The 27,131-nt window shown below is 45.4% G+C and overlaps 1 long non-coding RNA gene across 1 annotated transcript; it reads right to left on the bottom strand.

The window, feature by feature from the left end:
* Positions 1 to 22,129, bottom strand: LOC116660004. The gene is made up of 3 exons (XR_004315360.1): positions 21,907 to 22,129; positions 21,435 to 21,508; positions 1 to 721 (listed from the first exon to the last, which is right to left on the bottom strand). It is a non-coding gene; the product is annotated as an uncharacterized LOC116660004 (long non-coding RNA).
* Positions 22,130 to 27,131: the final 5,002 nt, after the last annotated feature.

The following is a 27,131-nucleotide window of genomic DNA, read 5'->3' as shown; positions in this document are numbered from 1 at the left end:
ATGAGACCTCCCCCAACCTCCCAAAGAGAATGATGCTTCTCCACAAATAATTTATTTAAAGAAAATGGAACACCTGGAGCTCTGGAACCAGAAAGACCTGGATTCAAACCCTTCACTTTGCTACTTACATGTGTGTGAATTGAGACAACTTATTTCATTTCTCTGAGCCTCAGTCTCCTGATCCGTAAAATGGTGACAATAGTGACAATTCACCAACATTCACAAGGTGACTGCCAGGGTTGGGGACAACTATGCAAGTTGCAAATCACTAGGAGGCTCTCAATAAATGAGAGTTAACTATTTTTATTTTGTATTTTGTCTCTCAAACCCATGTTCCCAGGATGATGAGAAACTGCATTTTTTTCCTGCGGCTGGGTTGTTATCGTACACTGGCCAAAACGGGTGCCCTTTTCCAAAGTCCTTCTCCACCTGGAGTCTTCTAAAACTGGGGTTTTGTGCCATCGGAAAAGGCTTGGCAGGCAGGCTTGGCTCGGCTGCACAAGCCACAGCAGTTTTGTGTGACTGTGTGTCCCCTGCCTTCAGATTAGGAGGATCAGGTGCCCGGGTCATCCACTGCGGTTCCTGTGGCCAAGGCTGGGAGCTGGAGCCAGAGTCAGTGTTTCTTGCCAAGTTTCCCCGGGTTCCTGCTTTGGGAGTAGGGCTGTCGATATTATCAGCATGAAGATTTCCATCAGCCTTAGCTGGAAGGAAAATTGTATTTCTAAGAGATGAAGAATAGATTAAAGACATTGTAAATGTGGAGTGCATTGCATCTGCCCTGCATCTTTTCATCTGTCCATCCACTCGCCCACCCATTCATCCTCCATCCATCTACCCACCCACTCATCCATCCATCCATCTATCCACTGGTTCCTTCCTGCACCAGGTATCTGTGTTGCGTTCCCATAATACGCACAAGCTAGTAAAAATGTGATTTTTTTTCCCATTTAGAAGAACCTCTTTCTTGGAGTTCATTGACTCCAAGTGTACAAACGCTTGGTCCAGGGAGGGCCATAGGCTAGGGACAGATTGAGGGAGATGCAGCGAGGGGAGAGGGCCAGCTGAGGAAAAGGAAGAAATAAGCTGATGTGGGAAGATGTCCTGGAGTAAGTGGCATTTGAGTTTCGCCCAGGAAGTTGGGCAGGATTTGAATAAAATTCATTTTAGATGGTTTATTCCTTGCCGTTAGAGAAAGATCCCAGATTGGAATTCTTTTATCTGACTCCTTGATGTTTCCTTATTAAAGGTCCAGCTCATAGTATCAGACATTCGTGAATAAACCTTCCTCATCTGAATGGAACGTCCTTTTATCCCAGTGTCCCAAGCATTTGACTGGACTGTTAAAGCAATCGTGACCCAGGCGTAATTCAAAATGTATTCTTGTAAAGTGGCAAAGTGAAGCTTTCTAACAGTTGCATGATCCTCACAATAAGGAATTAATGGCTTTCATGAGACTCCTACTTGAATCTTTAATAACAATGGAGGAAATCATGGTCTTGGAAGGAAAAAACAAACATGCTTCTTGACAAATTTAAAAACTTGTTATGGAAAAATAGAAGTGCTTTAGGAAATAAAAGTAGAAGTAAATCTTTAACAACCAAGGCCTTCATTTAATATTCAAGAGCTATTGCAAAATATGAGATGTAGTGTTAATATGCCATTAATTTGAAGCTCAAAAGAACCAGAGAAGAATGGGCTTTGAATTCTAAGGATGTGTATTACAGCAATGTTTCTTAAATTTAAGGAATTTAAAGGGAAATAATTTTTTAGTCCTCTCAGAATTTGCTTGTGAATCCCAGTTTGAGAAAACAATGACAAGAAACTCAGTCTTTTTAAGAAAACACCAAGTGTAAATTGCCATTGTAAGTTTTCTCTTTATAATTGCTAATTTAAAAGAATTATCACTAAGGCGAAAATACAAAATTTAAATCTGGCAGGTGCTTAGGCATCTGTGATTCCCAGTTTAAGGAATTTTATGTTTTAGAAAATTATAATGAGAGTAAATAGGATATCTAGTTGCCTGAGAAAGAGTTGCTGTTTCCTTTAATTATGTGATATACTGAAAAAAAATTAAATTTTAATTGGCTATCACCTGTGGTAAAGAGAAAATAGTAGAATCCAGGGACTCTATTTTTACTTATTGATTTATCATTTATATCCCACCTAATGTGCTTCTGTAAAGATTCGGAAGTTGGCAAAAACCATTATAAATGCTGCAAAACAACACTGTTGCAAGAATTTTTGGACTTACTGATTTATTTCTTTTCCACCAGCGTATGCACAAGTTTAAAATTTTGAAGATTACCCTAAAAGGTTGGTTTCTGCAACCATCTGTAATATCAAACACAGATCAAGCCAATGCTTTGCTTAAGTGACTAACGTGCATCGTCTAAATTATTAAAATGAAAAGTTACGTTGATGTATTTAGCATCTTTGCAACATGAACATGGCCGTGGTTGGGAAATAATATTCCCTTTTACCAGTCCATTCTGTGTGCTACAGCCTGTTTCTCTGATTTCCCTTAAAGGCAATGGCCATATGCTCTTCCTTTTTGAAAGCTTCTTCCTCTCCTAGTGTGTTTGGCCCTTCAGAGACCATCTTGCCACGGCCACTCAAAACACTCCTCTCTGACACACCCTCAAGTATTGTCCCTGTCCTTGGTCTAAGGTCCAGCTTTCAGCAAAATTCTCAGCTCTAATCTGTGGGGGGGGGGGGGGGGTTGGGTTTTGTGGGGTTTTTTGGTTGTATTTTTTTGTATTCCTTGCAGCTGTCTCAGGTTAGAATTTCTGCACCTACCCTCAACCCAAAGAACCCCAGCCCTGGCCTCCCAGTGTGTCTAGAACTTCATAATGTCTCATTAACGTTTGTCAAGGTCAGTGAATGAAGGGGGATAAGGACTCAGGACCTGAAATGGACTGGGAGACATGTGTGATTATTTGGAAAGGCTTTGTAGAGCCACATAAAAGAAGAGGCAGTCTGCTTCCTCGCAACAAAGTTTAGATTGATCATTTTTGTTTATTTTTTATTTTATGGCCTCATTCCCTCATAAAGGGACTCTGGGGTTACTAGAACAAAGACTACAGCCCAAAATGTGTTTGGGAAAAATGATTCTAATTTTACTGAAGCTGAGAGATCTCTGGAGAACAGCTGCCTCCCAGACTCCAGGGCCCTCCCCTTGCTGCCGGACTTGGGGGCGCCAGCTTCACTCATCTCCAGGTTCTGAAGTCAAGAGAACCCAAGGGCTCACTTGCCTTGGGTGTCCCACAAGTTTCTGGCTCAGCCCTGAATTTCTGCAAACAGTAGGCCTTGGTAGCCACTGTAAGCACCGGAATTAATTAATTCATCCTTTCGTCTCACAAATGTTCATTCGTCTGTTCGTTCAACAAATTGAGCCCCACACAGGGCACTGTACTGGGGTGGGAACTGAGCCAGGTCAAACATAGCTCTAGCCACTGGGTTTCAGTGCACCGAGTGTAAGGAGGAGGAATGGCAGATGCTCTGGGAGCTCAGAAGAGCAGCTCCTAACCCAGACCCGGAGGTCAGGAACGAGCTTCCGGGGAAAGATGAAACTGAAGTGAAGGGTCTCGGCAAGAACAAAGATGGAGGAGGGTATCCAGGCAGAGGAAACAGCGGTCTGGAGGCAGAGAGGCCAGAATCCCCAGGGTGTGCTGATGGCTCTCCAGCCAGGATCATCTTGGATCATCATCAGCCCAAGAATCTCCACAGTCAAAACCGTGCCCCAGCAAGGAAGCAGCCTCCCATCTGGGGCCACTCAACTGAGCATCTCTGGGTTTCAGTTACATCTTCCTCTGTGGGGGCCTCCGGGCTCAGCCAGTGGACTGGCTCCTGTTTGGGTGGAAGGCTCTTGTTTGCTGGAGAAGAGGTGATGCATCGGACGCACTAGGGCCTGAACCTCCGCCCACATATGAGGTGGGATTTTCTCTTTCTGCAAGTGGGGAGAAGCAGAGACAGAGCCGAGCTCCCAGGCCCTGTGTGGTTTCCCAGAGTACCCCCCAGGGCCAACAGAACTCCATTTTAATCCATGCTTTCATAAAAACCAGACTTGTCACTCTCACCCCAACCACCTTCTGGAAAGGTGAGAGATAGAGTTTTCAGGTCCAGATTAATGTAAAGAATTCTTGGAATCTACCTTCAGGGACAAAATCCACCTTGCATATGTGGTGGAAGCCTCCGGAGAAGTCACTTATGTTAGTGGAGAGGGTGTAGCTCAGTGGTAGAGCATCTGCTTAGCATGCACGAGGTCCTGGGCTCAATCTCCAGTACCTCCATCAAAACAATAATAATAAAATAAAATAGTAAATAAACAAATCTAATTACCACCCCCCCCCAAAAAAAACAACAAAAACGATGTCTTAAAAAAAAGTCCTTAATGTTAAAGAGAAGTGACAACTGGGCACTGGTGGGGCTGCCTCCCAGGTGACCTCTTCATTCTTCCCTGGGCACGGCTTGCAATAGCCTTTTCTGCTGGGAACCCTACACGGACCCACGGCCATCTGGCCAGAAGCCACGCTGATGGATTTCAAACCCCCAGCAATGACAGAAATGTCACTTAAAACAATCTCCCATCTATTAAGCCAGTGCAATTTTTTTTCTTTAAAGAATAAAGCACAATGCTGGCAGGACTTTAAGGAAATAAGCACATTCGTACATTGCTGGTGGCTCTTTATAGTGGCTCCTCTTTCTTGAGAAAAATCGGACAATATGTAACAAGAGCGAAGAACTCTTTGACCCAGTAATTCCGCTTTGGGGGATATGCTACAAGAAAGTAACTCCAGAGGGAAAAACCTAATATGTACAAATACATACATGGCAGCTACAGTTCAACACAGTATGAAACTGGAAACCGGCCAGATACATACAACAGGGGAAACGGCTAAGCCAATGATGCGGTGACATGAAATACACTACGGCCATGAACAAGGAGAGGTGCCTGGACCCGGCCAGCGCGGTCAGACCTGGATATTTAAGCCATGGTAGAATGTAAAGCGGCCTGCCCCTGCTGAGGGTAACTGTATTTTTTGAAGTAAGTATTCTATGACTATTACAAGATAATCTAAAAGGAAAGATGTTTCATTAAATGTTCATTGGGTGGTTTCTTTGAAGAACGGCTCAAGTCCATCATTGGCAAAGTACATTTTTTAAAAGCAGATGTACGTGTCTCTCTTTAGAAGAAAAACAACCCCAACATGGGATCAAGGGAGCCCCACAGCCCCGGCCTGGGATCGCCATGTCAGGACACTGGGTGGCTACTTTTGATGTTGCTTTGTCTCTGACCTGGGCCTCGTTCTTGCACACCTGCCTCAGACAGAATACACGCATCTCTTTTCTCCAAGCACCTCGGAGGGCATCCCAATGCAAAGGAAGCCTCTTGTCTCATTTCTGCTTTTCGTGGTGCCCAGCAGGAACTAACAAGGGTGGGGACTGAAATTTCTCAGTTTGATTGAGAACGCCAAGATGTCCTCCCCTCCTCCGGGACGGCTGGTCTGTCGGGGCTGGCATCCGCTGTGCCGAAACGCAAAGAAGTTACACACAGGCAAGCGGATGAGCAACAACCTAGTATTTAGGATTTTTAGGGTCTAACAAGTAAGAAGCTTATGGGCACCAATCCTAGTGCAAACTGGGGAGTTCAGAAAACAGCCACAACCAGTTCTCTTTTCTTCATCATATTACGATTAGATTCCAATCCAAAGACTATGGTTTTGGTAACAGCTTTATTAAGATATAACTCACACACCATGCAATTCACCCATTTAAAGTGTAAGATTAATAGAGTCACAGTTGTGCAGTCACCACCACGATCAATTTTAAAACACCTTCATCACCCTGAAAAGGAACCTCATACCCTTTAGCCTTTACCTCCTAGGCCCCCCAGCATCCTGGGTCACATCTGCATTTGAAACACAGAGCCCTGCAGAATATGAGGAGATCGCCATGCCTGTCACCACAGAACCAAACAGAGCCTACTGCACGGGGGTGACCACTGCCCCCCAGGGTGCATCACCCCCACTCCTCCCTAACATCTCTCCCCCACCCGGCTTTGTTTAGTGAGCCACCCTCCCCGAAGGCAGCGGTGTTCCCTGGAGTGGGCGGTGGGCAAGCCCACCGAGCTCTGCCCCAGGCAGGGTGAGCCTGTCTGGACTGAGCACAGTCCTACTCCTCCAGGTGATCGGGTCCAGAATGAACGGGGGACCCGATTCTGCCCAACAGGAATGGGCCTCTGGGAAACATTTCCTCTGCTTTAAAAGAGCCCCACAGGAAGAGACGGTCTCCCGTCTTCGTGCAGGTGTGACGCGTGAACCTGCCCCATAGTTCTGCCTCCAGCCTGCAGTGGGGGGCAACACTGAGGACCGCAGAGTGGAGCGATGGGAAGGCCCCGGGTACTTGGTGAAACCCACTGAGCCAGGGGCCCCAGGGCCGCTCTGCCTCCCAACTTCCCCCCGACTTCCTGTTAGAAGAAAACAAATTTGCTTCTTTTGTTTAAGCCAGCGTGAGTCAGGGATTTAGTTACATCCTAGTGGACATTAATGGAAAAGCCTGAGCTTAGAATTTATAACAAGGGGAACTGCTTTGTCCACCCAGCAACAGGGCTTGTACGTACACGGAGAGAGAGGGGGAGAAAGAGAGCTTTGGTTTCCCATCAAGATACTTCTTAATGGTTTTTTTCACTTGACTTTTTATTGGATAGGATTAAAATTTCAAACCGCCCGGCTTAACACCTGAGGTCTAGGGAAGTAAACGGATGAGAACAAGCAAGCGGATCAGCCACCATCAGTCCAGAGCTGCTGTATAAACCTACACTCACATCAGGAGCGTAGGAAGGCGGGTGGGGGTAGAGCTCAGTGGCAGAGTGTGTGCTTAGCATGCATGAGGTCCTGGGTTCAATCCTCAGTACCTCTATTAAAACAAAAAAAGGAGCGTTGGAGAATACCTATTTCCTGGCACCAGCTCTCATCAACCTCATTGGATAAATAAGGAAACCCAAAGATCTAGTGGTCCCAGGTTTTGCTACTACACAAATGCAAAGCTGTTCACTGTGAAAGTGAGGACAAACGAAATTAGCTTTCTGAGCAGTGATTAGAGCTTCCCAGAGTGGAAAAGCATCTTAGATGAGAAAAAAGCAGGTGGCACCTCCACTTCAGGGTTATCAGGAGCTTGTCTGAAATAGTTTGTAATGAATGGTTTAGGTCAATGAGAGGGTGATTCCAATTAAGGAATTTTCATAGAGAGGAGAAGGCAGCTGCCGGCTTGAGTAAGTGAATGGCCATTATTGTTTGAGATTAAAGCAGCAAACCCTTCAAATAAAGAATGCATTGTTTGGAAAACCTGATTAAGAACACGTCTGAAAACGGACATCAGCATATATGGGAGGGTTGTTCTAACTCTAGAGTTTGTGATTTACACCATGGCATTGAGCTTATCTTGAGTGAGTTATGATATTTCCTGGGTCTCAGCCATGAGATCTCTCATCGAGCTGACCTCATTGAGATAAAATAACCGGAGTTCAGGGTTCGTCATCGTCATCTATCTGGGCATACCCAGGAAAAATAATAAACGAGCCACTGGGTAATGCTTAGATAAAATCTCATTTGGAGGCCCTTGTGGTGAGACTGTGGGGACTGAATGGTGGTGACTGAATTCCATAACCTGTCCTGAAATCTCAGAACCATTCTCTGCCATTCAAAACACAATTCTGCCTAAGATTGAAATACATCCGTTGTAAAGTCACTTCGTGTTTCAAGTGAAATCATGAGCAGGTCTGAACCATGCGGCGCTGGGTGAGAACAGAAAAGAGCTGTGACAAAAGAGGTCTGCGTCAGAGCCACTACGGGACCTCAGAGGGCTTTTCAAAACCCCAAGGAAGCAAATTGTTCATCCACAAATCCAAGTCCTGCAGACAGGAAAATGAACGTGTATCCAAGACCTAGAAGAAACCGAGCTGTGGGAAAGAGAAGATGCTTAAATGAAAGCTGAAAGTAAAACCCACCATTTGGATGGACTTGGAGGCTAAGTGAAGTCAGTCAGACAGAGAAAGACAAACACTGTATGATATCACTTATATGTGGGATCTAAAAAATACAACAAACTGGTGCATATTACAAAAAAAGAAGCAGACTCGCAAATATGGAGGACAAACTAGTGGTGACCAGTGGAGACAGGGAAGCGGGGAGGGGCAATATAGGTGTTGGGGTGTGAGAGGTACAAACTATAAAATAAGAGACAAGGACATATGATATAACATGGGAATAGAGCCAATTAAAAAAGAACAGAAGGAAAAAGAAAACCCGCCATTGCAGAGACCACCTCCATCCTCAGATGACGCTACTCTGAGTTCACCGTGACCATGGCTTTCTCTACGTGTGTCTAACCCTCACCTCTCCAGTACCCAAGTCTTTGTACCCTCCTGGTCCTCCCTCCCTCACTCTCTTTGTGCCTCCTTCCTTTACCTATCTCCTCCCTCCTCTCTTTCTGTTTACCTTCCACAGGCAGGCAGACGTTCACCAAGGACCTACGAAGCCCCGAGCACTGTTCACTGTTCCGGGGGCTGAGGCACTACAAAGGTCCAAAGGACGCTGTCTGCAGGTCTGCCCCTCTGCCCTTTCCCAGAGGTCATGTCCAACAGCCATCCTCTCAGGGCAATCCAGAGGAGAGTCCTGCTGGAGCCCTGTGGCCACCCCAGCTGCCTCCTGGGTTGGTTCCGGCCACTCGGCAGCATCACCCCTCCCTCCACGCCCACCTGAATCTGACTGGTGGGCCATCCCAGCCCGGATGGGGTAGACACAGAGCCACTGATGATTTGTGGCCGGGACACCAGTGCATGTGGAAAGGATCTGCAGCAGTTTCTGTCTGAAGAGATGTCTGGGCTGGAGGGAGGGGGCATTTTTTAATAAGATATTAATGTTCTTCTAAGATATTAATAAGCAGTAATTAGGGCCAGTGGGGCTTATTATTTATAGCTTAAGACACTTAAGATGTAGGTGGAATAACCTACACTTACTCCTATCATCTATAATTATTCACCCCAGAAAGGGACGAACTGGCAGGATGTCCAAGGAGCAAGAAGAGGAAATGCAGCGCCTCCCGCCCCGCCCCCTCCCACCCCTCCCCCTCCCGCCCCACAGGCGCCCAAGGAGGCGCCAGGGGCTACGCTCAGGGTCTGACAGTAGCACTCCAGCTGACCCGCCTCTCCTCCACTCTCAAGACATAGCGTCAAGAACGATATATTGTTTATCCATCACTCAGCCCAGCGTGGTATTTAAAAATATGGGCTCAGGAGTCCGACTTGCCCAGTGCGAATCCTGACCCCACGGCTGACTAGCTGTATGACTTGGGAATGTTGCCCAAACATCTGTGCCTTGGCTTCTTCTCCTGTCAAATGAGTCTGTTCCTAGTCCCCACCCCGTAAGGCTGTTGGAAGGACTGAAGAAGATAAGACACGGAAAAGGCTTAAGACTAGTGCCTGGTACACTAGGAAGAAATACATGTTGTTGTTTATTAGCCAAGAAATGTTTATCAGACACCTGCTGTGTTTCAGCACCAGGGAAATGGCCCCTTCCCTCAGCCCACTGGAAAGTGGGCCAGAAGATGACCGGTGCAGCCGGTGGTGCCAAGGGGGCAGAGCAGATGGCCATCCCAGTCAGTCTGGGGCAGAGGACGAAACTCGAGAAAGACTTTCCAGAGGGAATGACCTGTACACCGGGCTCCTAGTGACAAATGAGATTTCACTCGGTGGAGGAAGATGGTGACAGGAGAGGGGAGAAAACTCCAGAGAACAAGAGACACTTGCTGGTGGTTCTGCAAGGTTAGAGCAGATCACTGAAGGCTCCCGGTGGCAGAAAGGACCCAGTCAAACCACAAAGGGTCTTTTCTGCCATCCTAAGGGATTTGAGCTTTATCCTAAAAGCCAAGGGGAGGCCCTGAAGGAATTTAAACAAACTGACCCCTGAAGGGTTATCAAACTAGCCTTCTACCATCCACCCTAATCTTCACAGTGTAGCTGAAAGAAAACTTTATTTTTTCCCTTTTGTCGTCTCAAAAGCATTTGTAGTTACACTCGTCTGGGTCTTGAATGGTGGCCGATTTTTCCTGCAGCAACAGTTATGATTTCTATAGGCAACTAGCTAGATAATAAATGCATGCTCCTGCGAGATTTTTCCCCCCATTTCTCCTCTCATTTTGTGCAATCATTTCCTAAAAGGGCCAGCCAATTCTGTTTCTTCAGCAGAGGTCCCTGATGTGGATGAACCCATGGCGGGGCCTTTGGCAGCATTGAGGGCAAACCACTTGGTTGAGCTGTCAAGTCAGTGCAGGGATAATCAGCAGATTTATTTGAGGAAATGTATTTATGGTGCTAAATGGCTGTTCTAAATGGGGCCATTATCTGGCCTCTTCACGGGCTCTGTAAACGTCCATCCAGAACGTGGCTACCCAGCAGAAGTCCATCACGCTTCCCGGACATGACTTTGAGACAATATTTATGCCACTTCCAGTCAATGCACACACATGTGCTTGGGTAATTTCAGTCATGTTTCTTGAACGCTTAGGCACAAACTCAATGTCAGATGCTTTAATAAACGTTTCAAGGGCAATCCAAGGCAGAAAGAGAGGGCAGAGCAGAGATTCGCTGAATAGTCAATGGAGTCTAGGGGTTGAAATGCAACTCTAAATTATTCACAGCTTGGAATAAACCGAGAAGAAATCATAACTCTACATCCTGGGGCCACTTTAAAGGACCCCATGTTTCTTCTGGACCTGGGGGCATCCTCTCCACTGGAATTCAAAGAGAAAAGGCCTAGCTGGGTGGGGAACTTGCAGGGAACCATCTGCAAGGACCAAGAGGCTGAGCCCTCTCAGAACAAGCCCCTGAGGGCCTTGGGAGGCACCTCGTTCAAAAGGGAAACTCCCGGGGGAGGGTAGAGCTCAGGGGCAGAGTGCATGCCTAGCATGCAGGAGGTCCTGGGTTCAATCCCCAGTACCTCCATTAAAGATAAATAAATAAAAACTTAATTACTTCTCCCCCAAAATAAAATAAATAAATTTTTTAAATGGAAACTTTTGGGTTCCATGGTTCTACACCCCACCCCACAAATACACTGAGACATAGCTGCTTTGAGATTTTTTTTATGAAATGCTTCTGCCAAACCCCAAAATACCTTCTCCATATGTTCCTGTTTTGTTTCCCCACCTCAAAAGTTTGTACAACAGAAATGGGAACAGATTCTTAAAGAATACACCAGTTTTTATTTATTTAAAAAACGAGTTGTGTATGTGCAGGGGTAAGCTTGTGCATACAGAAACACAGGAATGACGCAAATGGCCATGAAGTTAGGTGCCTCTGACTGATCTGATATCTACGTTTTATGAGAAGGGAAAATTATTATTTACAAAATTACATGAGTACAGAATTTTCACATTCTGGGGGGAAAAGCATTACTCAGAGAAGGTGGTGCATCTGCTTGGGAAACATGCATGGGCCTTTTGGTCAGGAAGCTCAAGTCCTCTGCCTGGTCTCTATGGTTGGGCCTAGGCAGGGAGGGTGGGGAGGGAGGGAAATTGAGGTTGCCCTGCTGAATGAAGTCCGGGGAAGGCAGGCACTGTCCTCTGGCAGTTCTGGAGGGAAAAGGCCTTGTGGGCCTGGAGAATAAAAGGAGGAGCAGATACGGGAGAGAAGACAACATGACAGCAGACACTGAGGGATAGCCAGTGAGAAGGACCCCGTGGCCCGGGAGCGGGGGACTTAAGCCCTGTGATGTCTGATATACACAGTCAGCCCTCAGTGCCCAAGGGGGACTGGATCCAGGACCCCCACAGACACCAAAATCCATGGATAACCAAGTCCCTTAGATAAATGATGTCTTATTTGCATATAACCACACACATCCTCCCATTTATTTTAAATTATCTCTAGTTTCCTTATAATACCTAATACAATGTAAACACTATGTAAATAGTTGTGAATACAATGTCGATACTATGTCAATAGTTGCTTTTTTGAAACTTTCTGGAATCTTTTTTTTTTTAATATCTTCCATCTGCAGTTGGTTGAATCCACATATGTGGAAGCAGTGGATATGGAGGTCCTGGCTGTGGCTGCAAGTCTGCCTTTTCTGAGCAGCGCTTTAAGAGTCTTTTCAGGCCCTAAGCATTCATCACAGTCCAGGGCTGTTGGTGCTTTGGGAAGTGAGAGAGAGGTCTGTTTGGGGTGGGCAGAGCGGTGTGGAAAAGGGGGAGAAGCCCTAGGAAGTGACACGATGGACGGATCACCCAGATTCCGTAAAAGCAGGGATTTGTACCAACAGGTGACTGTGGGGATCCAGCTGGTTGGTACCCATTTCTCACAAATCTGGGGAAGTCATCAGAAATCTTGGTGAAGCCACGAACGTTTTATAGCCAGAGCTTGGCATAGGGCCTCAAGCAAGTTTGTTTGGATATTAAAGAAAAAGGATGATCTGCAGAAGACTGGAGGGTTAGCAGCATCCAGGCGGCCAACATTGGGTTACAGTTGTGCAGAATTACGTGTACGGGTCAGAGGGAGAGGCCCCCTTGCGAGTCATCATTTCCAGATCCGCTGTCTGAGTCTTCCCTGGGCACCAAGTCAACCTATGGCCTGTGATGCTTTTTCTTTCTTTGGCTTTTTAAAATGCCTTTTCAGGTTTTTTGTTTGCTACAAAGGGGAGAATGTGTCTAGTAGACCACAATTCCTTCTTTTTAATTCCTTCAGTTAATGATGTGCGAGTTTCTTGTGCTCTCTAATTGAAGCCATTTTTCCTGCTTTCACAAGTGCAACACATAATTGCCCCAGATATGGAGAAAGGCCAAATGGGAACGAACAAGCACATTGTTTTCAAAGTGCAAGTGATTTTATTGGCTTTTCACACTATAGAAGGAATTTTTTAAAGAATTTTTTAAAAATCAGACAATACAGAACCCTGAAGAAGAAAGTAAAAAGACCTGATTTCCTATTACATAGCTTTTTTTATTTTACAAAAATTTCATAATAGATGGTGCACAGTGTGCAATTGGCTTCATTTCTCATTAGCTCTATATTATGACTATCTTTCTATGTTAATAAATAATGGGGGGGTATAACTCAGTGGTAGAGTGCTGTGCTTAGCATGCATGAGGTCCTGGGTTCAATCCCCACCACCTCCATTAAAAAATAAAGAAAGAAAGAAAGAGCATCATTTTGAATGGCTGCATCGTATTCTGTTGGATAGAATCCCTGCATTTACTTAACCAGACTCTCATTTTTAGACATTTTGGAAGCCACAAAGACATAAAAGACTTTTACCAACATTTTTGCACACTTGTCTGATTGTTTCCTGGAGCTACAACTACCTGGGGAGGTAGTTATTAATTCATTAATCCATGTATTGAATGTTTACTGATGCACATCTCTATTGGCACTGGGAACACAGCAAGGATCTAGATGAACAAGGTCCCTCCTTCCGAGTGGTTAGTCTGCTAGAAAACTTACACATTAAACAAGGAATTCAAATAAAGTGCAAAGAGTGTTCTCATAGTGTTTTCATTCAAAGGAAGTGCACTTTTTTTTTAGGTGAAGGTACTGGGGATTGAACTCAGGACCCCGTGTATGCTAAGCATGTGCTCTATCTACTCCCCCAAGCTACATCTTAGCTAATTGTTCCCGTGGAAACTGTGTGTTAACGCACCCTCCCCTAGTAGGTTTGCAAGCACCTGTGTCGTCACTTCCACAGGCAACCCCATGAACTACGTTCTTTTTCATCTTTGCCAATCCCAAAGGTCAAAATTGCTTCTCATGACCGTGTTCCTAGCAATTCATTATGTAAATAGGTTTCTGGTTACTTTTCTGTTGTCCTGTCCATTTGTTAAGACACTTAGCAACCCTACCTTCCTGTGTGCACAGTTCCAGAAGCTAATTGCTCAATTTCCCAAAGATCTGCTGAAATTTTGTACCTCGAGCAAATTGTTCAGAAACTGAAGTTGGTCCCCAACCTCCCTGACTTCCCTGTGCTCTGTGACCTGCAACCTCCGTGTTTCTTTCCATCCACGCAGCAGCTGCTCTTAGCCCTACTTCCCCTGAGTAATTCCTACCACTGCGGCTGGGAGCTCGGAGGAGGACATCTCATTTACACATACTTGTTCTTGATTCTTTGTATACAAAACGCATCCATGCAGAAGGCTTTGGGTGGATGGAAGGAGGGAATGAAAAAGATAAGAGACTTTTAAGTAATGATCCAGTCTGGAAGGACCTGGGGAAGTTGGTGACTCCCCCAGCGTGCTTATTTAAGCATCTCTTGGGCTACAGGCACGTCCATCGTGTGTGTTCCGTAAGTCAATATGAGAAATACAGTGCCATGCATTCACTCAGCTAATAGTTACTGCGCTCCTCTGAGCCGGGCCTCCGGGTCTGAGGAGGGAATGTGTGTGTATCATTATATGAATATCACACATTATCACACATTTCAGCTATTGTTACATGGGGGGACCTGCAGACTTGGAGAGTCATCTTCCAGGAGGTGGGGTTGGCAGGTCCCACCAAAAGGTGACCAGTTCACTGTCTGGATCTTCAGGGTCTCCATGGTGACTCCCTCACGTGGAAAACCAGATCTGAGTGGCAGAGCATACAGGGAGCCTGGCTTCCCTCAGTAACGAGGAAGATACAGCTCCGGGGTGACCTGAATTAAGGTGCACCCATCCTGCAAGGGCAGCCCCAGTGTCTGTGAAGCTGCAGCCGCCTAGGGAGTGAGACCCTCACCGTGGCAGGATCAGACATCTGCCTTTGGGAAATCTGCCTTTAGCATACCACTGAGATTTTCTGGAGCACGCAGGTGGACCCTTTGTCAATGCCCCTTCAAAAATGCTGGCTTGTCTCCTTTGTACTAAGAGACACTGAGAAAAGGAACTTCTGTGCATGCTCAGGCTAGACTTTTCTTTTTGAGGGATGGACCCTGACCCCAGTGACGATTAGCAGAAGAATCAAAGCCACGTGACTACAGGGGATTTTATCTTTCTCTGCACAATAATATTCTGCTGCTCTCTCTCCTTCTCTTCTGCCTCCCCCTTCTTTTTTGATCTCCCCCAACCCCTTCCTAACCCATAGTTCAGTGACGAGCTGAGAAATGGCCAGACCTCTCAGACCCTATCAAGGAACTATGCAGAGCATAGGCCCATAGAAGCTGGACCCTGCCACCAAAGGGAACCATCCTCTGACAGTGAAGAGAGGGGCCCATGACTGTTGTTTTTACCACAGCTCTTCCAGAATTTTCACACTTCAATAGGCGCATAATATCAGCCTTTGATTTAATTATAGTAGAGCTTTGTTCTTTCGATGCAAGAAATCCTTAGTGATAGGGCCCAGTGAGAAAATATAGAGGTTGTTCTCAGCAGCCCTGATAACTGGAACCCGGAGCCACATCTGAAGGGCAGTGTCTCCAGTTTTTAATTAATTTCAATACAGTTCCTGTGTTATTGTATTTTCTCTGTGTTTTCGTAAATGAATTTTTCACGGATGATTGGGTTATTTGTCTTTTGGCTCTGACGGGAAAGATTTGGGTCTTTGTCTGCCCAGGAACCACACAGCACGCCCGAGCCTGAAGGAGATCACTGCAAAGATGAACCCGACCCTGGGCAAGTGGTTTGTAATGGCCCTGCTGATGGACGGGCCGCACGCAACCTGCCACTCAGACCAGCGCTGGGCCTAAGGAGCTGGGAAAGATCAACCCGACTTTGTCGTCAGAGCTGGAAACAAATTGTTGGGATTCAGAAAAAGACTGCATCGCATGAGAGTTACTGTAGCTTGGCCATCCTCATTATTGGTTTATGGGCTTTTTAATTTTAGACTTTAAAAACATTCCCACTGTTATCTCCTCCAAGGACACACACAGAAGGATAAAGTTACACAACCAGCAAGCTGACAGCAGCCAGCCAGAGATCCAGCTCCCGAAATTGTTTAAAACCAATTTACTGTCACTTTCTCGTGGATCAAAACCAAAGTAAGTATGCATATTCCTTGCTCTCTGTCCCCAAAGGTCAGAATACACATCAGAGAAGGGAGGCCGGCGGGATAATTGCAGTTTGGGACTGAAACTGGGTCTACAGTACAGCAAAAAGGAGAGTGAAGTCCTCCTTAAAACTCTGCTCATTGACAGCTGAGGGCTAGAGGTTGGAATCCTCACCCAGGGTACCAGAGAATAATAAAGACAGAAAACAGGGAGTCAGAGGCCCTGGTCGGAAGCAACACTGGATCTCACTAGCTATGCAAGCTGCAAAAAAAAGAGGAATGGAAGGCAGAGCAGGACTGGATGGCTCACCATCCAGCCCAGGCATTTTTATTGGGTCCACCTGTGTGCTAAAAATTGTTTTAAGCATTGTGATGCAGCTGTGAGCCACAGAGACAGAGGCCTGCTTGCTTGGTCATGTTGGTGACACTGAGAAATGAACAGACAAGGTACCAGTGTGATAACCACGGTGGGAGGAGAAATTCAGGATGCCTTGGCCCCCAACACTCATTGAGGGGTCTGGACAGACTTCCAGGAGCGAGTTGTCCAGGCTGAAGCCTAAAAGCTGAATGGGGGCGGTCAGGCGTTGGCAGGTAAAGTGCGCCAGGAGCAGAGGGTGGACTGTGGGTGCCCAGACCCCGAATCCACAGTGCCGATGGGCGGATGTTTTTATTTCAGGTTTTTACTCAATAAAATCTGTTAACCCATGAAACCATCAAATGTGTCAGGGTAGAATCAAATTACACACTTTGTAGATATTATTGAAGATTTAGGGAATGTTTACCCTTTTTGAGACTTGGCATTTTCCCATAACCACAGGGGTTGAACGAGCCCTGCAAATGGGCCAGGCATGAATAAGAAGGAAATAGAGCTGGGTGAAATCTGTGAGAATTGGAATTTTCTTCTTTATGAACTGGTTGTTTACATTTGCTTTAAAAAATTGATATCCTCTGGCGGATGTCTCTAGGAGAGAAAGCGAAGGCTATTTCTGACCAAGAATTCTTCTACTTTAAAAGTGCTGGCCACAGCTTAGATGGTGAGACTTGAGATAAGAAATTGTCTAGGTAAATGGATTGGTTCAATAGAAGGAAAACTAATCAGGCGTCTGGAGCGCTCAGATCTACCATCAGCTCCAAGCAGGTCTGCAAGGAAGATACCCCTGGCTCCTGTGAAGATGGAGCAGGAGGGGAGAGGGAGGACCAGAGGTTCTGAATGCTTTGGGGCTTTTAAGAACTGTGAGATCCTTGAGTAGTGAACATTTCAGAAATAAGGTAGACCCAATAAAAGAACTGTGAGAGGACAAATGATGGAAGGGAGGCCATGGAGGAGATGGAGCTAAAAAGCCCAAGGAGAAGAATTAGAAAGAAAAATACAGCCAGAGAAAATGAGGGAAAGGGTGTGATGGAATATGTAGGGTTTTAGCTGCTCTTCAGTCACCAATGACTCCACTATAAGAAAATAAAACAGAATCCATTCAGAATACAAATCAGCTAGCAGACCCCCAAAGAAAGGTATTTCACAGCTGATTTCAATGTTTTGTTCTGATTTTGGTTTTGGTGAATAGTTTTAATACAAGACTCAGAAGAATGTATTTATTAATAAAATAGTTCTGATGGTTTCCATCCCACCACCAATGGTGGAAGAGAAACCACCACTAATATCAGAAAACACTTTGGGGAAATGCTGAAAATTGCACGACTCTGGACGAATGATGGCTCTCCGACACCTGGAGGTGCTGGTGCAGCTGTGTTGGTGATGGGGGTGGGCGTGGTGGGGTGTGCGTGGTGTGCTGAGGGTTCTGACACCAACTAAGATTCTAATCACTGATTATTCCAATGCAAGGGGGCAGGGCTGGGGGGTTTCTACATCACCGAGTCACTTCTCAATTCTCAGATACCAGCTGGGTATCCTAGGATTCAACTCAGTTCTGGCACTCTCTGCCCGGGGATTGCAGCAGATCCCACAGGTTAAGGGCTCAACCCTACAAGACTGCCCGCCCAACTCCCGCCCAGTCCAGACACTAGTCACAAGTCAAGGAGTTTATTCAAGGAGTTTGTCCAGTTTCATCTAAATTGCTGAATCTGTTGGCATCAGGTTGTTCTTAATATTCCCTGTTATTCTTTTAATGTTTGTAGGATCCACAGTGATAACCCATTTCATTACTGATACTGGTGACTTCTGTTCATCGACGTTGTAGTATCTATCAGTACTTATTTTTATTGCTGAATAATATTTCATTGTGTGGATATTATACCATATTTTATCCATTCATCAGTTGCTGGGCATTTGAACTGTTAACATTTTTGGCTCTTATAAATAATGATTCCATAAACATTTGTGTACAAGTTCCTGTGTGGACTCCTCTAGCTTCTAAATTGGTTGGCTACTTTGATCCCAACAGGCCTTCCCAGTTACTACCCACGTTCAGGGCCTCATTGCTGTGTAATTAAGTGAGGCAATTCCCCTGATTCATGTCCCTGAAAGGTAAGCGGATCACGGAGCCTGAGCTGGATTAAGCCCTAGGGTGAAATCTTGAGATGCCCCGACACCTGGACACTCAGGCAGCCTGAACTTGGAGTCACCAAGCTGCTGCAGGAGGTGCAGAAAAAGCCACAGCAGGTGCATAATTTTAGGACTCAGGTTGAGAACCTTTGCTGAAGAATTCTTGTGCAATATGTGATTTGTCAATTAGTGTTAATGAATGCACGTACTGTTAAGCAGGATTATTTGCCTCTTGGATTGGTCTGTTCGTATGCACACTCTTGTATTCCCTGGAAATCCTTAGGAGTAGTTTGCTATATTCCAGAGGAAGATTTCATCCCTTGGGATCCATTTCCTCTCTTCAATTTGTATATAACGCCAAGGACAAAATGACAATAATTTCTTTTTCTTTCACGTTTTTTATCGTTTACCTTACCCAGAGCCACCCCTTCTGAAGTCTGTAAAGGTTCCTGGTGTTAAATGAGAATCTGGTAAGTTCTTTTCATTTTTAATTTTCCTTTTAAAGGGCTTGTGGGTGAAATTATTGAAAGAACTTTATATCCAATAATAGACGGGGTCTTGAATTGACTTAGCAAGTAGAGAAAGGAAGGAGCAGAAAGAGGTTAACTGTGTGTGAATTTATAGATGTTTTGGTGTCTGGGGTCTATGTAAATAATATATTACCTCACTGTAAATATTAACTCTGCTAGAGTCTAGGTCTTTAAACACAAATTACCAGGAGCTCCAGGGAATAAAGGGACCCTCTGTTCTTAATGATCTTTTTAACACCAGCTCCAAGTACTAAGGACCCTGCAGGGAATTCCTGGCATGTGTAGTCCTTAAAATGCTGGTTTCCAGTGTTGAGTAGTTCATAAAGGAACAAAGAAAAGGACTCTTCTCCACGTAAGATAAAAACAAAAAAACACTAGCAATTAATCCTTTAAAAACAATTACAGTAATTGCTATTGGCCTGGAGACTCCAGGCTTTTAAACACTCAGCAATATTTTTTTAAGTAATGAAAGTGGAACTTTTGAGCAAGATTTTAAGTAGAGGCAAGGCTTGTCTGGGACACACGGTTCACATGTGTCCTTCCGCTCTGATTCGGACTCGGCCCGACTGGCTTATCTCTGCCAGCCTCCCTGAAAAAAACACAGCAGAAGCTCCCTCACCCCCCACCTCCGAGTCTCCGAGTCTCGAGTCTCCTTGCCTCATCCCTGCTTCTCCATCTTCCTCTCTTAACTTCTTTGAACCTCAGTTTTCTTTCTTCTAGATGAAAATCTTTTGAGGCTCCAACAAGATGTGTTGTAAAGTGTCTAGTATCTGAGAGGCGTACAATCTGCACTTGATAAATGAAAGCGACCCTTAAAATGTCCCAGCACATAAGACACTCAATAGACAATAAGCCAAGCGGGTGGAAGGGAACTTTTGGAGGTGACGGACATGTTCACAACACAGACTGGGGTGATGGGTTCATAGATGCGTGCCTGTCGCAAAACTCATCAAGCTGTACACATTAAAGGCCTGGTGCAACAGCATTCCTGACGAAAGCCATTCTTGATTTTCCCCCCGAAGGGCACACAGAAAAGCATTTTGTTGCATCAGACCTTCTCCTGGGATTGTCCACTCTGACTCTGCAGTCACAGAGGAGCGCCCAGAGTGAATTCTAAGAGGATGTGGCAATACCTCAGAAAAATAAACTCTGGGAACTCGGTGCCCTATAAAATACCCGCTTTTTCTCAGAGGCAGGGAAATGCAAATTTGGGTCCTCAGGAGGCTGGGCGTGTCCTTCATTCAGTTCATGAGTCATCAGTCACTACTGAGCACCTACAGTTAAGCGCCAGGCAGCGGGGTGAGCACGGGCAATTCCGCCGTGAGTCACCACAGTCTCCACACTTAACGCAGGGGCTTGGGGACACGCGGGGAGAGGGGTAGATGTAAGTTACAAGACTGTGGTACACACATTGTACACGGTATTGAAGGACATCTTTCCTCACCCTTCCTTCATCTGCTTTGTGACCCGGCTCCTGATCAGGTGCTGCCTCACGCAGCCGCACCGTCCCTGGCAGGTGCAGATTCTGACGACGGGTGAAGAAACAGGAAACCCGTTCTCTCCAGAGGGTCCCCAGCCACACTGCAGCTCTTTGCTGTTCATTTCTGAGAAGGACACGGTCTGCATAGGCTTCTGGTGGCCCCTCCTTCCCACGTGTCCCCAGGCTGCCTCCGGGAGAGGCCGTGGCGGGGAGGAAGGAACAGTCTCCCGGCCAATTCCGAGTCTCGACTATGTGCCAAGCCCCCGTGCTGGTGCTTTGGGGCACATTACCCTTTATGTTCACCCAGCCCCGTGAGGTAAGTATTAATACCCTCATTTTGTAAATGAGAATTTGAGATTTTATAAAATTTCCCAAGATCTCATCATTGAGAAGTTGCCGAGCCCACACTCAAAACCAAGTCGATTTGATTCATTAGAAACACCTTAGCCTGGGATGGCCTGTGATCCGAGACACAACATTGTAAACTATACTTCAATTTAAAAAAAAAGTAAATGAAATTAAAGACATTATACATTTCTTTTTCTACAAATATGTGAGCAATCTTCCTACTACCTTAAGAAATACGACCGATAAACTTTCAGAATCTCAAAAACCATTACAATCACCTTCTGGGGTGACACTCCCAGGAGGAGACCTGGAGGAGCCACTGATTTGAGGGGTCAGACAGGAGGGACGGTCCTGTCGGGCAGGTCCCCCCACTGTATGCTGCGACGGCGGCGACAAGCTTGCCTTGAGGTATCATTTTCCCAGAACCCGCGTGTTACACGCGTGCACGTGTTCCTGTACCCAGGGCATCACACAGAACATTAGCGTTGTCCTTCACGGCTGGGTGGATTGTCTGAAACTTTTCCCCCAAAATGACCTCTAGCAAAGTCATTAAAATCAATTTAGATACCCTACCGTGGGTCTCTGTCACTCCAGCTTTGAGACGGAGGCACAGCCAAAATTTACTGACGCAAAGCCCGACCGATCACCTGGTAAAGGAAAAGAGGACACATAGCTTTCTTGTGTTGTTTGACACCCCTGGCTAATTAAGAAGGACATTGCCATTTGACTTCGGGGAAACTAAATGGGAGGGGAGGGGACTGTGTTTTAAGCAAGCCTGGCTGTTAAAGCACGGTCCTCCACTCCCTCTACTTTTTCTTTAAAACAAAGTGGACTTCCTTTGGCCAAATAATTGAGGAGAGTCAGACCAGGCAAGTCTCAGCCATGTGCAAACGTTACTGTCTCATGCATAAAAGTTGAACAAAATGAAAGTAGAATCTGCAAAGGAACCCGGGTCACCCAGATAGCAGCAGAAATGCAACTTTGCATTTCTGGGCAACGTGACGGCTTGTGACAATCGCAGTATGTGTTTTGTTTTAAAACTCACGGTGGCACGAATTCTCTATAAAGCTTCACTCCTTCCTTGGCCTTTTTCCTCAAGCTTCTGTACAGAAATCACTGAATGGAGTTTTAATGTCTTTTCTGTCCAACATCCATCCGGCCTGCATTTCCTTTCGGGGAGCAGCGTTTCCCCCAGGCTCACATCCGGTGCAGAACATGTGACCCAGGCCTGGCCACTCAGAGCACGGGATCCCTTCAGCCACAGTGATTGGTTCGAGGATGAACACATGACTGTTTAGTCCGAGCAGATTATGTCCCAAGGCTTATACAGATTTGAATGGGAGGTCTGGAGATGATGGGGCATTTTATTTATGAATAGGTCAAAAGGTAGAAAGAGAGAAACCAAGTTCCGACCGTATTGCTTGAGCCAGGGATCGGGCAGATCGACCCCTGCATTTTTCAGTTTAAATGCACATTTCATCTTAAGTCAGTTTGAATGGGGTTTGCTATCACTTGTAACCAGGAGCTGATACTGTTATGATAAAGCATCTTACAGTAATGTGTCTGATAACCAGATCAAATATTCTATAATTATAGCTTTGGAAAAATATATTTCAAAAGCAATGTAAATGCTATGTAAATAGTTGCCTGAACGTGGCAATTTCAAGTTTTGCTTTTTGGAATTTTCTGGAATTAAAAAAATATATTTCCTGTCTGTGATTGGTTGAATCTGGGGATGTGGAACCCATGCATGTGAAGGGCTGTGTCACCAAGCTCATTTGCAGGATGTGCTTCTTCCAATATGGAGACAGAGCAGAGTAAACAATACGGAACCTGGTGCCACTTTAAATCCATATCTAGAGAAATGGGGGCCCAGGTGGATTTGACATCTTTCAATAAAAATGGGATCTGAATGAGCCATTGAAACTCCCCCGTCCGTGCAAATGCTGGATTCCAGCTATTCAGCTTTCAACATTCAACAGTGTTTTTATGTCCTTTTTATAGCATCCCTTTCTGCAAGTCTGCAGTAGCATTTCATAGTGAAAATTACTGCCAGACAAAGGCCGTATGAAGCAACTTTATTATCACTTCTGTTTTCTAAGGGATCCTTTTAAACACAGCCCATGGCGGCATCAGTCTTTTTTTGTAGGGACGATAGTGTGGGCTCGTATCTAGGTAAGTAATTAGTATCACTCCCTGGTTTTTTCCTACAAGGCTTTTTCCTAAACAGCAGCCTTCTCTTTTATATATTTGCTGATTGTCATTTTTCCCCAGGTGTCTTACCTTACATTTATCTAAATTAAAACTCTTCTCATTTCCCTCACTTCCTCGCGCAGCTTGGAACCACAGCTCAGCCACAATTTCATCTTTTTTCTCTTCTCTCTTCCTCCCTCTCTTCCTTCCCTCCTTCCTTTCTTTCTCTCTGTCTTCTCCAGGTTAGTGGCATTAAATTGTTTTCCTTCTTCTCATTAGTAGATAAATGGCAGTAAGGTAAGGCTCCTGCCCTTAATATGGGAGAACCCAGAACCAGGAAACACGCTCTCTTGGTCCCTTTCATGGACACGTCGCATCTTAGTTTTTTATGTCCAAATACATCACACTGCACATCTTCTCAGCAACTTTTCGTGAACTAAATCTTGGCTGTTCACCCAGTCCAATAAACCTCCATTTTGCCTGTCTCTTGAATCAATGGGATACAATGAAAAAGACTTGACAAAAGGCAGCCTAGATAATGAAAGAAAAAAGAAATCTTACTAGCATTCTTCCCACTATCTTGTTGGAAATGACCCCTGATGTTTACATGTTTTTGATTCTGTTTTGGCCTCTCAAGCATCCTGCATGGTAAATGCCACCATCCCCAGGGAGTGTTTCAATGTGGCTCAGTCCTGTCTTGGAAATGGCACTAAATAGCAAAACTCTTATTCTCCAAGGTAAGGAGATTTAAGGTTCATTTTCCAAATGGCTGATGTGAAATTCGAAGGTCTCTTGGATCCTTGGCTTGGGAGCAAGGCCATGAATAACAGACTTCTGAAATGTCTTTATTACACCCACTCCTTTACCCAGCACCTTGGGAAGGAGAAAGCATTACATGGAGAATTTTGACTGAAGTATAACTCTGGTTCTATCCTGGTTATCAAACCAAGACACATTTCAACATGACAATAAACTCTTGGCTATAAATACTGATTTTTCAGAAGTATAAAATATGCCCAACTTCTTTATTTTCAAATTTGGAAATTCCTTCTCCTAACTCCAACCCTCCAGACTTGCAAGCAGAACTATTATAATTTGACAAAAATTCACATTCAAGTGTATTAACATCAGTTATAGCACATGGGATGGGTACATGTATATAACATGCATCTGTAAAATGAATAAACTTGCATCATAAAATGAATGAAAAGGACTTCCTGTTATAGGCTTCATTATAGTTGTAACAAAGGCTGGTCTTACCTTTCTTTTTCCGTAGCCCACATTCTCTTTTATAGTTCAGCTGAAATGAAGCATTTACATAAGGACATTTTTGCCTGAGTGGGAAACAGCTAGAGAACTACTAGTTAAGAAAAATCTCCTGTGGTGATCTGCAGGCCAGTTGCACAACTGAGTGTGAACCGCCGGTAGACAAGAGTGACCGGGGCAGCCTGTAAAATGGAGATAAATCGTCCCACCTAAAGGAGGTGGCACCCACTCAGGTCCCACTGGTTTTTACCATCCAGGATGAGGGGTCTAGGATGATGCAAGATCTTCTGATTTTTCAATGCAAGTGAGAAATCCTGAGTTTTATGAGAAATCTCCAAATTCTGAAAACTATGCAAAAACGAAAACAAAACACTGTCTCAGCCAACAGACAAAACATCTGATGTCTGCAAGTGTCTTGTGGGTTACCAGTTAGCAAGCTCTGTAGTTAGTCAGGTACATGACTTTTGTTTGGGCTCAGTCTTAATTGTTTTAAATGCTATGTGCGTTTCTTAGCAAATGGAGAATTCTCATAAAGCACTGAATTTGAAGATAAAAATATAATTAAGGCAGTAACACCAGTAGCTCAAAGGAGACTTTATCCAGATGAGAACCATCATTAGAAACCCTAACAACGTACAGAGGGGGTGTTCTGGCATTTCATGAATCAGGCTAACAGCACGGGACAAGCCCAAATGTTGAATGAGGCCATATCACAGACCCGTGAGAGGAAGGAATTTCAAAGGACAAGTGGTAGGTAGCCTACAAATAAATATTTGTCCATTTTAGCACCCTGAAGATCAGGCTAGACTGTCCTGGATAAACCATGTCAGCTTAAAGGAGCTGACACTTTTTACTTCCTTCCCGTTTCTATTTCCACTTTCTGTGTCCTGACTTTCTTCTTCCAGATCAATCAGTTCTCTCCTCCCCCCGGTCCAGGTTCATCCTACCTATGATACAGGCAATTCTTCTTAATTACCTAAGATAATAGTTTATACTCGGTTCTGAAATGCAGTATTCCATTTTCTTAGGTTATTTACAATATTATCCTTAGGTTAGTATGAAAATTAGTCTTAAGGAAATTATGCCACCCCATTCTCACACCCACCAGTGCCTTCCTTCTGTTAAAGAAACTCCCTGCTTCTTCTCTTGTCTGAGTCAGTAACAGCCACTGCCTGCAAGTCCCAGGGGCCATTGTGGGATTGATCACAGGCACCTGTTACCAGGTGTGCCGGTGAAATGAGCTTCTGGCCAACATCCCCACCTCCTCCTTAATATGTTCCTCTCTCAAGAGCAAGACAGGCTTCCCTTCTGTAAATAATAGGTCATGCTCTTGGAACAAATCAACAAAATAACCCTAATCCCTGTGAGTTCAGCATTTCCAATGTGCATCCTTAAGAAATGTGGTTTTCTCATGAGCAGACATCTAGGACTAGGATGAGTAAGGTAAAGGAGGTATAAGATAGAAGAAAAGAATATTCTAGAAACATGGTCAGGGAATGAGTGGCTCACTATAGACTCATTCGAGAAAAAAAGAGGATCCCAAGGTACTGTTTGGTCCTAGAAACATAAAGATATGTGAGTTACTATTGTGGGGAGGGTATAGCTCAGGGGTAGAGTGAGTGCTTAGCATGCATGAGGTCCTGGGTTTCACCCCCAGTACCATCGCTAAAATTTTTTTAATTAAATAAACCTAATCACCTTCCCCCCAAAAGAAAACAACAAAAAATTGTTTTAAGATATTATTAAGCTATCTTAATGAAGTAATAAATAAGACGTGAGCTCTGCCTTCAAGGATCTGAGAGTCTAGGAAAAGGTGCAGTCAAGTAATCAGTAATTATCGATTTACCGTAGTAATACAGTAGTGGTAGCATGTACTTCAAAGGAAGTACGGAGACACAAGAGTGCAACTCTACCAGAGGGCCAGAAGTTTTTTAAAAAGCTAGCTACAGGGTTTTCAAAGAGGAAGGGTCGACCATAAGGACTAGCTGGGGAAGGGTGCTCCAGGCATCATGGAGTGGGGTGGGCACACCCTCCCGCTCTAACAGGGGACTCCCTCCAGCCCTAACATGTAGGCGTGTCTGCTGAGAGGGCACTGGGGTGAACAGGATGCTCGGAGCCAAGCTCGGCAGCCTGGGTTGACTAGTGAAGATGGAGAACGCGACCAGCGCAAGGATGCAGGCTGGCAAAGAGAGAAGGGGGCACATAGGCAGGGGTGAAGGCTCCCGAGGAAGCAGAACTTGGGTTCTGTGACGGGGGCAGCTGGAGCTGCTCTGGTCGGTTGGCAGCTGGGAGCCAGGGAGGGATGACGAATGAAGGTAATTAGGGAGGGACCCCTGGGTGACTCGGGGAGGGTGCACTTCATCCCTACCAGGTGAAGAGGGAGGACAGAGGCCCAGCGGGACAGAAGGGAGCCTGCTGTGAAGTACCGCAGACACGTGGCACAGAACTGGGCACCGGCAGAAGCGCAGGTGCCAGGGCAGAGGGGAGGCTGAGGACAACTGGCTTACAAACCGCACGTGGGGTGTCTGACCATTGCAGCCCACCCAGTGCACCCCCAAACTAGAAGGGAATGCCAGCCGTGGGGCCGTGGAAAGACGCGGCACCCTACTCGGGTCCCGCCCCTTACCCAGGCTTCCCCCAGCCCCCAGTGAGCTCGCAGGCCGAAGTGGGCCTGCCCCTCTGTGCCCTCATCAGCTGCCCTTTGTTAAGTGGCTGGCTTCCACCCAGCCCAAGCCAGGAAATCTCTATCCTTAATCCTCGATTTGTTAATTATTTAAACTGTGTGTGCATGTGCGCGCGTGTGCATATAAG

This window comes from Camelus ferus, chromosome 26 (assembly GCF_009834535.1).
Source record: "Camelus ferus isolate YT-003-E chromosome 26, BCGSAC_Cfer_1.0, whole genome shotgun sequence".
NCBI classification, from domain to species: domain Eukaryota; kingdom Metazoa; phylum Chordata; class Mammalia; order Artiodactyla; family Camelidae; genus Camelus; species Camelus ferus.
This window is presented reverse-complemented; position numbering and strand designations above follow the sequence as displayed.